Below are 16,128 nucleotides of genomic sequence, written 5' to 3'. Positions count from 1 at the left end.
TAAATAATGACAATTTTACTTCTTTCTTTCCAAACATTACAACTTTTATTTTGTTGTCTTGCCTTTTTGTAATGGCCAATTCCTTCAGTACAATGTAAAACTGAAAAGACACCTCTATGATATTTATTTTGGAAATGTTAGCCAGTGCAATTGGACAGGAGAATAAAGAAGATGAAAGAAGGAAACAAACTTACAATCATTTGTAATCGATGTAATTATAAACCTAAAAAATATAAATAATTCAAATAAAAAATTATGTAGAGGAATAAAAATTCATTAATCTGGCTAATCACAAACTTAGCATAAAAGATAATCACTTTAATGATTATCTGTCAGAAAGGAGAATGAAAGGAAATGTCTCATTCACAATTACTATGAAATGCTGAAATTCTAGGAGTTAATGTAACAAAAAAGCACAAAAATTAAAAATTCTTCTGAGGTACATAAAAGAAGAGTTAAATAAATGAAAAGACATCCTTAATTTGGGTAAAAGGGCCAATATTTAAAAAGGCATCAGTTATCTTTGAATCAATCAAAAATATGAATCAAGTTTTTGGGACTTTTTTGAGACTTGAACTAAATGATGTTAAAATCCATATGAAAAATATATATGTAAGAAAAAATTCTAAAAGAGAAGAATCATGAGGGACATGACAGAAAAAGTATTTAGAACTGTATTTCCCTGACCATTGATTAGACAATGAGACAGATAAGAGAATCCATGAATAATCCTGAATAATTTTCAGAATTTAATAAGTGATAAAAGTCAACTTTAATAAATGAAGAAAATATGAATTGTTGAATAACTAATATTGGTAAGACTAGCTGAACATTTAAAGAACATGAAGCTGAATTTTCCCTCTTCTCCTTTTATACTAAGATGTAAAAAATGAAACTTAAATGTGAAAAAAGAAACCATAAAATACTTAGAAGAGAACATGGGATAATATTAATTCATTAACAATTTTGGCCTAGGAAAAATCCTTTCTAAGCATTTTTCAAACCTGTAAGCTATTCAAGAAAAGTTAATATCCAAATTTATATCTTAATATTTTAAATTATTATCAATTTTAAAATTCTATGTATAAAATGGAATCATTTTGCTGTACACCAGAAGCTAATACAACATTGTAAATCAACTATACGTCAATTAAAAACATAGTTAAGGTCAAAAACAAACAAACAAACAAACAAAACTCAAAGCAGTAAAAAAAAAAAAAAAAAGGGCCAAATGAAAGATAAGAACAGATTGGAAAAAATATTTGTAATATGTATGACAAAGCATTCTTTAATATACCAAAAATTTCTCACAAATAAGTGAATAAAAGATAACCCAATAGAAAAAATGTGCAAGGGAGTTCATGGTAAACATCTTAGTAGACAATTAACCATATTTCAAATTGTACAAATTAAAACAAGAATAAATTGTCATTTTTTTTCTTTCCAATTGAAAAATTAAAAGATTATGTAAGCCCAAGGCCACAGGGAAATAGGTATTTCTATGTATTGTTGATAGTATAAATCACTATAAACCTTTTATAGGAAATTTATCAACATGTTTCTGAATTACTGATGACGATATCCTTTGACTTCCATCTTAAAATTTATCCTACTCAAGTACTTGCAAAATTTTTCAAAGATATATGTACAGGAATTTCACAATTTTTTCTGTAGTATTGCTTTTAATAGTGTTATGGGCTGAGTTGGGTCTCCCCAAAATTTGTATGTAGAAATCCTAACCTCCAGTATCCCTGAATGTGACTGTATTTGGAGACAAGACTTTTAAAGAGGTGACTAAGTTAAGATGAGGCTGTTAGGGTGGGCCCTGATCCAATCCGACTGGTGTCCCCATTAAGAGGAGATTAGGACACAGAGATACACAGAGCAAAGACCACATGAAGATAGAGAGAAAACTGCCATGTACAAAGCAAGGAGAGAGGCCTTAAAAGAAATCAACACTTAGAATGCCTTAATCTCAGGATTCTGGCCTTCAGAACTGTGAGAAAATGAACTTCTGCAGTTTAAGCCTCCTAGTCTGTGGTATTGTGCTATGGTAACCCTAAAAAACTAATACAAACTGTAAAAGTGAAATTTTTTCAATGGCTTATAAAAGGTAGAAAATGTTACCAGTAGTTTTCTCCTGAAGTTGGGATTATAGAGTAGGGAGGATATAAGGCAAGGAAATTTTGTTTTACCTTCTATCTCTCTATTCTGTTAATATTTAAAATATTGAAACTTTATTACTGTTGTAATAAAACAGTTCATCTTTAGCAATGGAGAACCTGTATCAATTGTAAGTGTGTGTCAATTTTTAAAGTCCCAAAAAATGCAAAGAAATCTCTTTTGAGAGCATACAAAGTTTCTCTTATTTTACTTATTTTTAATTTGCTGTTTCTTCATGATCTAGCTTTAAAAATAAGTGTAATTCATTTTGATTCTTTTGTCTGGTTCAATTGCTACTCATTTATCAGTATTGCTTTCTATTGTTTTTCTTTCATAAATCTTTGCGGTTATTTCATCTTTTTTCAAAATTTAAGAAATCGTAACGTTATGCACTCAAGAACTGCATTAAAGTATTTAGAAAAATCCCTTGGCTTAAAGTTCAGTTCTTTATTTTTCAAGAAGACATCAATCAACCTACTGTAACATGAAACAAATAATAACCACACTGTTGTAATAACCCTCTCTTTTAATTACAGTCTAGGCCAGAGGGTTAGGGATAAATATATGGTAGATAGCACTGTTATTGGGCAGTGTTCCACTGTAGACTCAAGTCCACAGCTCTACTTCAGATCTCCTTAGAAATATGATTCTCAGATAACTAAAGGAATACAAAAATAGTATAATCACCAATTATTAGTTGGCCTTAAATGTCAGTATAACTCTATCGACAACATTTGTTCCCTTTATTTTAGAAGAATATTATTGAAGCCTAAGTAACTATCCCACTCTGGTTAAAAACATGGTAGTACGAACAAGTTAATAAAGGGAGAACATGAAGTTTACTTAACTCACCTGAAGACTGTGCAGATGTTCTTTAAGCAGAGAGATTCATTCTCTGAGTGAACGAGATGCACTAACTGACGGGCAGGAACATCCCTGGGGCTTACCCCTCTACACCCTCTCACAATTGGTTTGCATCAGCTACAGCCTTCAATGACGTTATAATTCAATTGAACAAGCATTATTTTATGGGCCTCCTATGGGTCTGGAGCTTTTGTTAGGTTCTGTCAGGGCAACAAAAGAAGTAGATGAAATCTGAAACAGCCGAGGCTCCATGGAGAACATGAGGAATCAGATACCAGCAGTAGCTTTAGCCTGCCTCGACCAGAGGGGAGGCCATCCTTGCTGCAGCTTTTAGTCTCAGGGGTAGGAACTGCAGAGTGAAAGGACAGAAGAGGAAATACCATGTGACTTGACGGAAATTACACAAACTATTACCTTAAAGGTCCATGTTTAAAATGCATTAATTACCTATAGCTTACTCACTTGGTCATTCATCTTGTTCAATAAATATTTATTTGGTGCCTGTTGCATGCCAGGCAGTATGCCAGACACTGGAAATATAATGGTACATCACATGGCCTTCCTGACTTTCAGGAGCTCACAGAGAAACAGTTTTGATGAAAAGTAAATTAATGACTAGATTTCCCAAATCTTGAAAGATAGCTGGAGAAATCCTAGTTCATGTGCAAAGAAGGATTTTTTTAAATCAGCAATGGATTCTTAGTCCGTTGTTGAAAAGCTCAGCTCGTGTTTACAAAAATGCTTAGCCCAAGGTTAAGAGAAAGGAGAAGAGAGTGGGGCCTCCTGCATTTGAATCCTAATTCTGCATCTTCCTATGTATGTGAATTTGTTTAAAGTTCTAGAGTGTCTATGTTCGTTTCTCTGTCTGGGGATAGCAAACTGAGGATGACAACAGTGCCTAACTCACAGAGCGGTTATAAGGATTCAGTTAGCTATACATGTGAAATTTAGTAGTGCATGGCTCATAGTAAGCTCTGTTATATTTACATTTAGATATTTCAGATTTAAAGATATAGTACCAGCTTCCACAGTCAGAAAGAAAACTAAAGTGAATTAATTAAATTTAATAAATGTTTAGGCATCATTACAATCTAGGATTATGTCATCTAACCAATTACAGCTCGATTTTACTCATATACTCAAGAGGGGATACAGACGCATTTTAATGTGCTTGGCACAACATGGGGAAAAGCTTCCAATAGTTAAGTCTCCAGGTACCATAAGGGATTATACATTATCCCTGAGCACAGAAGACTATCTATTATCAGGCACTGTGCTAAGTGCTTTGCCAACATTGGTGATCCAATGTCTTAACTATAAATGTGAACTCTAAGCAGTTCTGAAAACCAAACTTCCATAAGGCTATTTATAATTTGTGTTTATCCCACTTATGTGAGTATATTCATATGTTTTACTGAAGAAATGCTAATATGTATGATAGATTTGAGTATTCTACAGAAATAATTCACTTACTTCCTCCTGAAATATATTTCCCTAACTCTGAACTTGGCCATATGGCTTGCTTTGGCCAATGGAACAGAGTGGAGGTGATGAGAGTGGGGACTTTAAACCTGCTTGTGAGGTTTGGGTTTGGTTTGTCTCTGGCCTTTCTGTGATTCACCCTGAGAAACCCTGTCCCAGGAACTGCTGGTCCCAGAAGAACAAGAAGAAATGCACAACAGCCTCCCCAAGCTTCAATCTGGGGTGAACCCAGCCAATCATAGCTAAGCCCAGATGACCCCACAGCCCAGAGTGGTCATTCCAACTGACCCACTGATCTCTAAATAAAAAAGACAAAATATAAATTAAAAAGATGGCTTTTGTAAGCTATTGAGTTTTGGAACATTTAGTTACAAGGAATTATGGAGGCAGTAGCTAACTAATACAACGTATTCAATTTTGGACTCTGGTGGGGGTGTTGCATAATATTCAATATGTTCACCATATTTCCTTTGTAAACATGCTTTCTAAATTTTGAAACACATTAGGCCTTAGGGTTTTGGATAAGAAACTGTAGTTTTGCATTTTATATAACCATTACAACACTCCAATGAGATATTCCCTGTATTCTTAAATATTAGGCTATTCTGCTTTTCATAGATGGTGTTCATTTCTAGTAAAAAAAAATGCAACACACACACACACACACAATGATTTACAGTTATACCTATTGTCTTTACTGTTAAAAATTTTCTGATAACTTCTAATCTCAATTTTTGGGAAAAAAATCATAAACACTCTGCATTTGTTGAGATAGTCAATTTAGGGTTTTTTTCCCTAAGAGATTAAAACATTAGAAGGGATATGGGTATAAAACAATCATTTTAGTGGTAGGAATAAATTAAATCACTCAAAGCTAATATGTGTTAACTGTTCCTTGTCTAATGTTGCTGTGGATTGACTGCTAATATTCAGAGTTCACAATAAACCACTCATCTTTGCCATGAAGGCTAATTTTGATTTCAAGCTCATTAACTGATTTCATAGATTAAACCAACGACAACTCTTGTGGTATTTACTTCTGGGGGATTTTCACTGAGTATTAAGAGTTCCTCTGACTAATGTTAGTCATTAGTCAGTCTTTTCTAGAAATTATCTGGTTGCTAAATATTAAAAGTAACAAATTATATTAATGGTTTTATCACTATCGGAAGTTTGAAACTTTACCTTGTTTAAGGCAAGCGGGCTTCTTAAGTCTTGTTTCATTTCCTGGTCAGAAGCAGGTAACTGACTCTTCTTTAGGTGGAACTAAATTTCATAAAATAAGCATAAGACAACATGAAATAAAATTACGAATTTTAGCTTCTACTAGAGGTGATTCAGGCTCTTTCTAGGTTGAACAATTAGGCTCTTGTTACCTCCCTGAGACTTACTACATAAGATAAATATTCAATTTTATGAAAGTACACTGACTTCAGAATTATGGTATCTTGCCAGCGAAGATAGATTCCATCAAAAAATTCTAAGGCTAATTGAATTGAACAGTAGAGGACAACAGCAAAGTCAACAACCAGTCATTCTTACTTTTCATATTTCTGTGAAACTTTGAAAAGCAATGGAATCAACATTTTAGTACATAAATGAGCATTCTAATGATAAAAATTGACTTTATAGTATTTTATTCATTTTTCTAGAAGTAAAAAGAAGGCAACTGATTACCCACAACCTCAAATCTAAAATATATCAAGTGAATATCAGTGTATTGTAGAAAAGTATCAGTAGGAGAATAACCTGATAGTTTGGAGTAATTCAGACTTTATTCTTCGTTTATATAAGCTATGCTTAGACTTGGAAGATGTAGTGGATTAAATAATTTGTTGTTTTGATTCAGTCATAATAGAAATGATTGAATTCTCTGAATTTCTTGTTTTTCTCCTACTTCGGTTTCTATATGTCTATTATCTGATTTTTATATGTATAGATGACAGAGAAGTAATTCCTGAATTAACTGATTTCCCCATGCACTCTTTTCTTTGTGTCAGATAAATGGAAGGGAAATTCTCAGAGGCCAGGAAACACACAGGGTTTCTAATCTTTGGTTGAAAAGCTGGAAAACCTTAGTTTTATTAGTCACTAGGTTAAAATGTTTAAAAAACAAAACAAAAGAAACTGATATACTGATTCACAAATTGCTTTCTTCAAACACTTTGGGGTCGACATGCGTATATGTATCATCTCTGTTTTGAGCTTTTCAAATCTAAACAGAAAATGTAGGTTCAGGAATATCTTCAAGGGAATGACAAAGGTTGAGAGTAAGCATTTGCTTGTACTTGGTTGAAAATGGATCTTGGGAAGAGACACACATTCTGCCTATGTCTGTGAGCAACAAGGGTTGGGGCATTAATGACTTCACTGGTTTCATTTGTTGGGTTTCTTTGGAGGGAGGGAGCAGTGGAGGAGGTTGGTTCCTTTGTTTATTTTACAAGTGACCCAACACTATGCTTAAAACAGCACCAAAACTCAAGGGCAGGTCTATGCAATTCAGTCAACCTGTAAATGACATTTGTTTAGGGAGTTGAAAACCATGTCTGCCTTTGATTTAAAACTTTCTGTCAAAACAAAATGAAGATATTTTGTTTATTCTACCCTTCTCAAGAATAAGTTGGTTTTCACATTGACATATACTTTTTAAATGCGAAGATCTCTGTTAGCACTGGTACAGGTATTGATCAATCAGAACAAAGGCCAGCCTTAGACCACCACCTTTAGGCTGAATTAAAGGTACCTGCTGACTATTAGCCCTACCTATTAGGCTTCCTCAATCCACTTCACTCTTTACCAACACAGTAGTGGCCCAGAGAATCATCATATGAAGTTTAGAACTAAAAACAGAAGTAATAATAGAAGTCACTATAAAAACAAAAAATAAAAGGACTAGCCCCTCTGATCTAGATCTGAGATCAAGAATAATGTTGTAAGAGGGGAGGGTATAGCTCAGTGGTAGAGTGTGAGCCTAGCACGCACGATGTTCAATCCCCAGTACCTCCGTTAAAGATAAATTAAAGATAAATTTAAAAAGCCTACTTACCTCCCCCACAAAATAAAGAATAATATGATAGAATTACTGCCTATTCACTGAGGAGAATCCTTTTATTGATGCTGAAAATATCTAGGGCACTTCAAATCAACAGCCTGGGGCTCACTAAGTCCCTAGAGGATTATGAATATTAGGTTTTGGTCTAGTATTTTTGTTGTTACGGCCTGTTTCTTAAAATCTTTTTATAAATCAGGATTTGTGGGGTTTTCAACACAAATTTCGAAGGTGTATGAGTTTGTTTACTCTTTTTAACATCAAAAATTACTTGAATCAAGAAAGAAAGGTAGTATAACCCCTTGACAGTCAGGCTTTAAACCTCTCCTACACAAGGCTTACAGCTGCAATGGTGTTCATATACAGCATCTCGCTAATTTTCTCAACCCTTTAAGCGTAATTGTTCCTGGTAACCATGAAGAAATTTAGGCTCAGGAAGCTAAGTGACTTACTACAAGGCACATGTATCATAAATAGTGGCCCAAGATCTTGAACCCAGCTCTTCTGTCCTTCAGCCCACACTATCTCCTGGACAGACACACTCAACTGGAAATACAGTTCTGGGTTGTTAGTTCTGAATGGTTAGGAAGTCATACCAAAAACTCATGCTCCTCCTCTCCCCTTGCCCACACATTTAATATTTTCCATCAAGTGAATATGGCTGTGGAAGCCAGTCTTTGGGGAGGAAATAAGGCAGTGGCCATAGAGAGAGTACCAGCCTGGGTCAGGGGAGGTAGGTTATGGAGATGGAGGGAGGAACTGGTGCCAAGAAGCCAGTCCTGCCTACGTGACAAGTGTAGGTGTCCCACTTCTTATCTAATACTGGCTCTTTACTTCTCTGCAGCCTGACCGCAGGTGTCCCCAAAGGTTCCTAACCTAAGAATCACCCAGTTTGCAGTGACTGGGAATGGCTCTGCTGAGCTACTTGCTTTTCCTTTTCCCTTGATCCTACTAAAAAATACTGCTTGCAACCCCATCACTTTGGGAGCAGACAAAAGAACCTTTGAGAATCTACCTAAGAAGATCTCTGCGCCAATTGCTGACAGTGGTCAATCCTGGGAAGATTTCAACTTTTAATCACTTTTGTGGTATTTCGATTTTTATGATTGCATATTAGTTCACATTAAGTAACATAACTAAATACTTGAAAATCTCTGTAAGCTCTACCAACTGTGCAATGAAAAAAGTCAGTATTTCTGCTTTTTGACATATCTTGGTAAAGCTCTCATTGACACCTTATACTATTACTTTCCTTTTTACAACTTTATGTGACAAGGCAGTTTTAAAGGCAAGACAGGGTGGTAGTAACAGTCTACGATCTGAGGTCAACTGACACCAATTTGTGTCCTGGCTCCTTCAATAATTTGCTATGTGACCTTAGGTAAATCATTCAACCTTTCTGAACATTAGTTTCCTATAATAAAAATTGACTAAATAATGCCTATAAGTTCTCCCTAATCATTCACTGATAGACTAAATCATTATTTCTATTGTATAGCATGGTTGCTGGTAGTCCCTAGGTGTCCATTCTCTTTATCTTTTACTAAAACTCTGAACTACAAAAGATATTCCCCAGCCTCCCTTGTAGTCAATGGGATATGAGCAGAAGTAATGTTTGCAACTTCTGGGTGGCTCCTTTAGAAGTAAAAAACATGTCTTTCCTTTGAACCCTTCCCCCTTTCTGCTTGCTGAAAGCTGACTGAGGAGACGTGTTCGTAATCCATCACCCACCTCGAGGAGAGGGCAACACCATCAGGAATGACAGAGACAGAAGGAACGTGGACCTCTCATACTAGGAAGCTGCCTTATGACCATTTATTGTCAAAATGTTCTATGAGAGAGAAATATGCTTCTATCTTGTTTAAACTGCTTCTGACAAGTTGGGCTTTTGTTTTAGTAATCAAAGTTGGACTTGTGGCCTCTTTGATGGCTTCACACCTCTTGCCCAGGTGGTGAGACATCTACGGAAGACAAATTTCTGTCTCAATGCCTTGCACTTCCTTGGAATGAGAAATTTGTCTCATTTGGCTCCTTTCAACTTGTTTAAGAATTGTTTTTCACTATGGTGAAACAAGCCAGGACCCACAGTTCAAAGAAAAATTCTCTACCAGACATGCAAAATTCAGGAAGTCCTATGTAGAAGTTTCTGACCTTGACCCCTCAGCCCCTCACTCCTCACTTTACTGTCTTTATTGCATGCATCACCATATTTCTACCTCCTTTTGAGTCTCTGTGGCTTAAGGCAGCGTTTGATTTTTTTCCAGGTTATAACCTTAGCTCCTTTTCCTGCATAATGCTTTCTTTCATTATGAAACCCTCTCTAGGCAATGAGATTCTGAGTTCACACCTTCCACATAGCATTCCTCTCCAGACACAGCCTAAACTCTCATCTTGGAGGGCAGCTCCTGCTCAGGCTGCCACTATCACTGGGGTAAGTTCCACACACTTTCTGTTTCACTCTATCAGCTTTTATCACTTGTCTAGCATGATAGTATTTGTATTTTTGTCTGCCCATCACACTCGTTCTCCCCTCTTCTTCTGGTAACAGAATCCTACATAAGAGTCATGAGATGACCAAATAAGCTTTATGGTCATAATGGACCACAGTCCATAATCTATGTTTCTAACCTCTGCAAAGTCACATGGAGAGAGATGAAAGGATGTTATTTCCTTTCTGAGTATCCCAATCAGTTGTATGCTTCCTTCAACTAAAGCAAAAAGCTTAAGTGGAAAAAAACAACGTCGCAGGTTTGTTTTACTAGAGAAATGTCCACAATGTTCTATGTGCGTGCTATGTCTTCAGAGCAAATCATCCTCAACTAGTGTATTTTTTTTTTTTTCTGTAAAAAAGTCCATGTAAAAGTCACAACATTTTCAGCAAGGTAAGCCGTCTTTGTTCCCTGGGTACTGTTGACTGAACAAGGCAAACTTGAATGGGCTTGATGTGAAGGAGGCCAGGGTTTTGAGGGGACTTGGCAATATCTGTGCCCAACAAACGCACACAGAGAGGAGGAGTGGAACTCTCAGACTATATCCTGAATGGTGTTGAACATCTCATTCTTGAAAGTATAGGATTAGAGCCAACAGTGGCTGACTCCACAGCTCCCCAGTCACACCTCCATGTTATTTCTATTACCTAAAATACTTGGAACAAACTCATTACCAAAGATAATCTGCAACTGACTATTCACTGCAATCTTAAAGAACCTTACTAATACAATTAATGTCCTACCTAAGAAATAATATATATAATATAATTATATAAATATTTTATATAAAAATATATTTATAGAAATGAATGTATATTAATCATATATATATATATATATATAAAGAAGTTATGATAGATATTACCTAAACTTAGTTATATATTCCCTGGGTTACCCAGGAAAGTTCTGGTTTATACCTATTGTCCTGGCATAATTATTAACAATGCCCATTTCAGTTTCAGAAGAGTTCCAACATGGTCACTCTAGCTAGATTAGATCCAAAAGAGATCTGTTATAAGACAGAAGATAATTAAATGTTGAAATGAGGTGGGAACATTAGAAAAGGTTATATCATTTTCTTTGTTGGAAGCCTCCAAAATTTATTACTCAACTGAACGTTCTGAGAAAATGTGTCATATCAAAGGGCTAGACAATGAATTTTGTTTCTGATGCTGTCAGAAACAAACAAATTTCAAAATATGTCCCAGGTAAGCCGATGGTCATAGGGATAAAAAATTCATGTTAAATATGTCCAGAAGTTCCTAATTTTTGCTTGGATCATGTTAATGTTTGGTCTAATGTCTTTAATGACATCTTAGCTATGTTCTTGATTTTCATTTACATCTATTTTTGCAAACCATAGGCAGATGTCAGGGTCTACTCAGTGTCTCTAAAATAGTTTCTGAGTCATTCCCAGTTACCTATCATATTGTCAGAACAATCACAGAGGATACACAAGCAAAGCATACCAGGGGTTGAAACTGAAAATGGAATGCTGTCAATGCCCAGTGACTTATGATCCAATGGCTTTTTGCTAAAGCTGTCTTCACAGGTTTCAGGGTACTATCTAGATCATACATCCTATTTCTTGGTGTTTCATTTCATCTCTATTGCTTTAAATATAAGTTCCTGCTGCCTTAGTTTTTGTGCGTAGACTAGTAACAGTTCCCCAGTAGTCATTCTCTCTTTTCCTATGGTAATAGTGCTTTCCTCCTCTAGTTCACACTTTTTTGCTGGTAACATGGCTACCAGCTAGAGACTAAGAACATTTGTCAGCCCCCTGGGAGCCAGGCATGGCCATCTTGCTAAGTCTTTGACTTCTGAATTTGAGCAGAAGGTGTGTATATTATTTCTACATTACAGATAATGACACTGCCGTCCCAGGGCCTTGCTACCCCTAGTATGGTCTTTGGGCTAGCAGCATCAGCATAACCTGGATGCTTTTTAGAAATACATAATCTCAGGCCCCATCCTTGGGTCCACTGAACCAGAATCTGCATCCCAGCAAGATCCTCAGGTGGTCTGGATGCACAACATTTGAGAAGTACTGCCTTAGTAGTGGATGATGGAACAACAGGATAGAAAAAAAATCCAGGTCTCAATTTCGTTGAGCAAAGCTGTCTACTGGCCTGGTCTGCCCACCTGCAGACTATTACGACAGAGCACAATAAAATTTTATCTCATTTAAGCCATTGAATTTGGGGGTCTCCTTTTGACCTCTAACTTATATTTTTTAATTCCTTGTAATAGCAAGCCTACTTTTTAAACCTCTGCCAGAGTCTTTTGGAGAAAGAGATGAGAAAGGATATTTCCTTTCTGAATATTCTAGAGTACTCCCTCCACCCTTCAGGACAGTACCTAAATTTAACTCAATCTATGTTGATTTATCTGGGACTAGGAGAGTGGGGAGTGCTCTTACCCCATCCTCCTGAGTATCACTGCACATTCCAATGATCATTTTTGGTCTCCTCGAGGATGCTGAGTTAAGAAGCTCGATATAAATATTAAATGAACTGAATACACAATGTCTCCGGAGATGGTTTCATCTTTTCTTTTCTTTCTTTCTTTTTTTTTTTTCAGAAGATCCAAATCCTAACTAACAGCATTAATCAAATAGACCACATTTATTTTAAAGTACATTAGGGCATGCTTGTCCTCCTTTTAATATATAGACTCTCACCCACTATTTAACAACAACCATTCCTCCTTACTTATTTCCTCCCATCCCTGATTTGGTAAATGTATTCTCTAGACTTGCAATTCCCGTGCTTCAATCCAACAAATATTTACTTAATGCCTTCAGAGTGCTAGGCATTATATTAAATGCTAGAAAAATAGCTGTGAATAAGATAAAATAGATCTGGCCATATATAGCTCACAGTCTAATTGGGCAAAAGACCAATGAACAAGTAAATACATAGCTGAAGAATGTTAAGAAATGGAAAGTACTTAAAATACTTGCAATAATGTTCACTGACTGAATAAATGAAGAAATAAATTAACCATTAACACCTTCTCTCCAAGCCTCCACAGAGATGGGGACAAAGCTGCCTTATTTCCCTTTCCTGCCTCTCTCGCTGTTTTGGGCTCCTATTGGTCTTTATGCCTGTGCAAGAGAAGCTGGATAATTAACCAGCTAAAAATAAGGGCTTACAGTTAACGCATATGGAAGATGACTGGAAAGGAACTTGGCAAAATGAAAATAGTTGCACTTGGTGGTAAGATTGTGGCTTATTTTATTCCTTTCCTTGTCATTAAAATATTGATTACACAATACACTAAAATTGGAAATAAAAAGGGCATGTGTATGGGTATGTTAATCTTCTTTTTCACTTTATAAGGGAAGTGCAGTTGCATTTTCAGCGCAATACCAGTATCTCATTGGAGTCCACTGGGACCGACTAATGTCAAATTCCTTCCTTCTTGTCTTACAGAAACAAGCCACTGTGACAGCCATTTACTTGTACTTGGACTATAGAAGGCCCAGATTTTCATTTCTGTATTGCCAAACAACTCTGAGTTTTAAATATTATCTTCACTTAGTGCTCATACGTTAGTAGTCTTCTCTGAGGGCATCAACCAAAAGTCCAGGCCTTTTTCATAACAGTTCACTGATCTTCCTTGAAAATCCATGGACAGTGGACAGATCAGATAGTGGAGTGGCAATTAATGAAATAAAGAGGAAATTGCTCAGGACAGGAGAGAAAAGGTGAAACAAACAGAACAGACTACTGCTGAATAGGGCACTTCTGAGGCAGAGGTGCTGCCCAGGGAAACCCATGCTGTTGATCTATTGCTGCAAAAGGAGCCTTCCCAAAAGTGAGTGGCTTAAAACAACAACAGCCATATTTTTGCCCACGATTCTCCAATTTGACCACGATTTGGGCAGATAGCTCACCTCTGCCCCATATGCAATCGGCCAGGGTGGCTCACCTGGGCTGGAGGATCTCAGACAGCTTCACTCATATTTCTGGAGCTCCAGCTAGGGTGGCCGGAATGGCCGGGGGTGGCTGGGTCTGCTTCTCTGTCTATGGCCTTTCTGTCCAGCAGTAGATGGACTCCTTTACATGGTGTCTTGAAGGGCTCCCAAGGGAGTGAAAATACAAGTTTCAACGCTTCACAGAGCTTGGTGCAAACTTATTTCTCTTCCATTCTTTTGGACAAAGCAAGTCACAAGGTCATCCCAGATTTAAGAGAAAGGATAACAGACTCCACTTCTAGAGGAGAGGCCCAGCACATATGTAGGAATAGGAGGGGTTGTTGGTGGTCATCTTTGCATGTAATTTACCACACACTGTGAGTCACCCTCAGTAGTACCCACCAAGAATCCACAACTATCACAAAACTTACAGGGCAGAGGGGAGATTAATGCCACAAATGTGTATAGGTAGGAAACATAGTTACCCTACTCATCTTTAAGACCATGATTACAACTACTACAACTAAAAGGTCTAAAATATGTTAACTGTAACAAGATAATATCACATAAAATCATTTGATACATCCACCTGCGAGGCTGGTGTCATTTCTTAACTTACAACTAAAAAAAAACTGAAGCTTTTTTCTTTGTTGTATCTTCTTTTAGCCTACATTTTCTTTGAAACTTATATGTATTTATATATTTCTTTATTCAGTTTATTTAATTTGTTTTGATTTATTGTATGTATTCTTATAAGCTGTCCTAATTCTGTGCAGTAGATATATAGATAAAAATATAGTTTGCTACATAAATATGTCACTATTTATCTATCTTGGATTCAAGGAAGTTTAATGACTTATCAATTATCACACACTTAATGCAAGACAGAACCTAACCTGGTGCTTAACTTTTCTGGACCTAAGAGAACTAAAATAATAAAATCCTAATTGTATTCTCCATTCTAGGTTTTCTTAAACTCTTGGGTTACACCAGGCTCACATGATTATTAAACACAGAAAACTGAATATAGTAAACAATTTTATAAAGTAATATCTTATTTCAACTTGAATTTACTTTGAATTTAATTCAGTAAATACTTACTAAGTGATTGCTCTGTGCCAGGTACAAATCTGGGTGCTTGGAGCCCTTCAGTTAACAAAACATGTTCCTGCCCATAAGGAACTTACTTTCTAAAAATGGCATCCTGTAAACAAAAACCAAATCATTTCATTGTGCAGAAAAGGATTTGCAAAATGAGATTGTGCAGGACATTAAGTGGGAGATTATGATGATTTTATGGTAGCATCTTTTTGAAGTTTTGTCAAAAGGAATTGAACTCTGGTTTTCTCTCCTTGGGTGAGAAATCTGTGTGAGCTTTACCTCTGGCAATATTTCTCTCGGCCTTGAACTCCTCTGGGCACTCAAAGCATAGCAATGATTTCTACATAGATTCACCATTTATAATCTGAAGATTTCTCCCTGTCTCCCCCTCCTCTCCTTTGAGGCAGTCTGAGAAGACAGACACTGATGTTTCATGGATGACCTTTCATTTTATTCTCACCCTTCACAGTTGAACACAGACACAGGCTGAGGTTCAATAAACATCCATTTGAGGCCACAAATCTGCCACTTAGGGGATACCTTCTATCATCTCACAATTTTATTTATCACTTTTTTTGTTACCGTTTTCCACTCTTTGTAAAATTAGATGGGCAAATGCAATAAACTGTCCATCTAACAGCACAGATAAAAATTGTTGCCATCCTGGAGGCACCTCCATTTGAAAGTTCAAACTTTTGCTCACTGGGTGATGTGTGGAGGTCTAAAATTAGCTCAGAACTGTCATTTTAGGAGTGTCAATGTGCAATGTATAAAATTTCATACATTGAAAAGATATAACTATGAAAATTTGAGAACCACCTTTGTGAGACCAGCTGAAGTTCTTGTAACTCAGCAAAGCAGGCCAGACAGATACTGCAAAGCAACCTGTAACAATGCAGGAAAGCATGGGACAAAAGCCAAATAAATGATATCAGGACTAAACTGATGGACAGGACAGGCAACAGGGTGTTTTGATGCTTTGATGTACAAGGTGCTTGAAAACATTGACTCATTTGATCTTTCCTATAACACAGCTTTAGTGATAAGAATGTTGACTGAAA

At 36.4% G+C, this 16,128-nt stretch overlaps 1 long non-coding RNA gene across 1 annotated transcript; it reads right to left on the bottom strand.

The window, feature by feature from the left end:
• Window positions 1–3,145: 3,145 nt before the first annotated feature.
• On the bottom strand, window positions 3,146–15,183 carry LOC135322868 (uncharacterized). Its single transcript, XR_010383792.1, has 3 exons — window positions 15,068–15,183; window positions 5,695–5,775; window positions 3,146–3,376 (listed from the first exon to the last, which is right to left on the bottom strand). It is a non-coding gene; the product is annotated as an uncharacterized LOC135322868 (long non-coding RNA).
• Between the last annotated feature and the right edge of the window lie 945 nt (window positions 15,184–16,128).

This window comes from Camelus dromedarius, chromosome 14 (genome assembly GCF_036321535.1).
Source record: "Camelus dromedarius isolate mCamDro1 chromosome 14, mCamDro1.pat, whole genome shotgun sequence".
Classification (NCBI taxonomy): domain Eukaryota; kingdom Metazoa; phylum Chordata; class Mammalia; order Artiodactyla; family Camelidae; genus Camelus; species Camelus dromedarius.
Note: the sequence above shows the minus strand (reverse complement) of the source record. Positions and strands in the feature narration are given on the sequence as shown.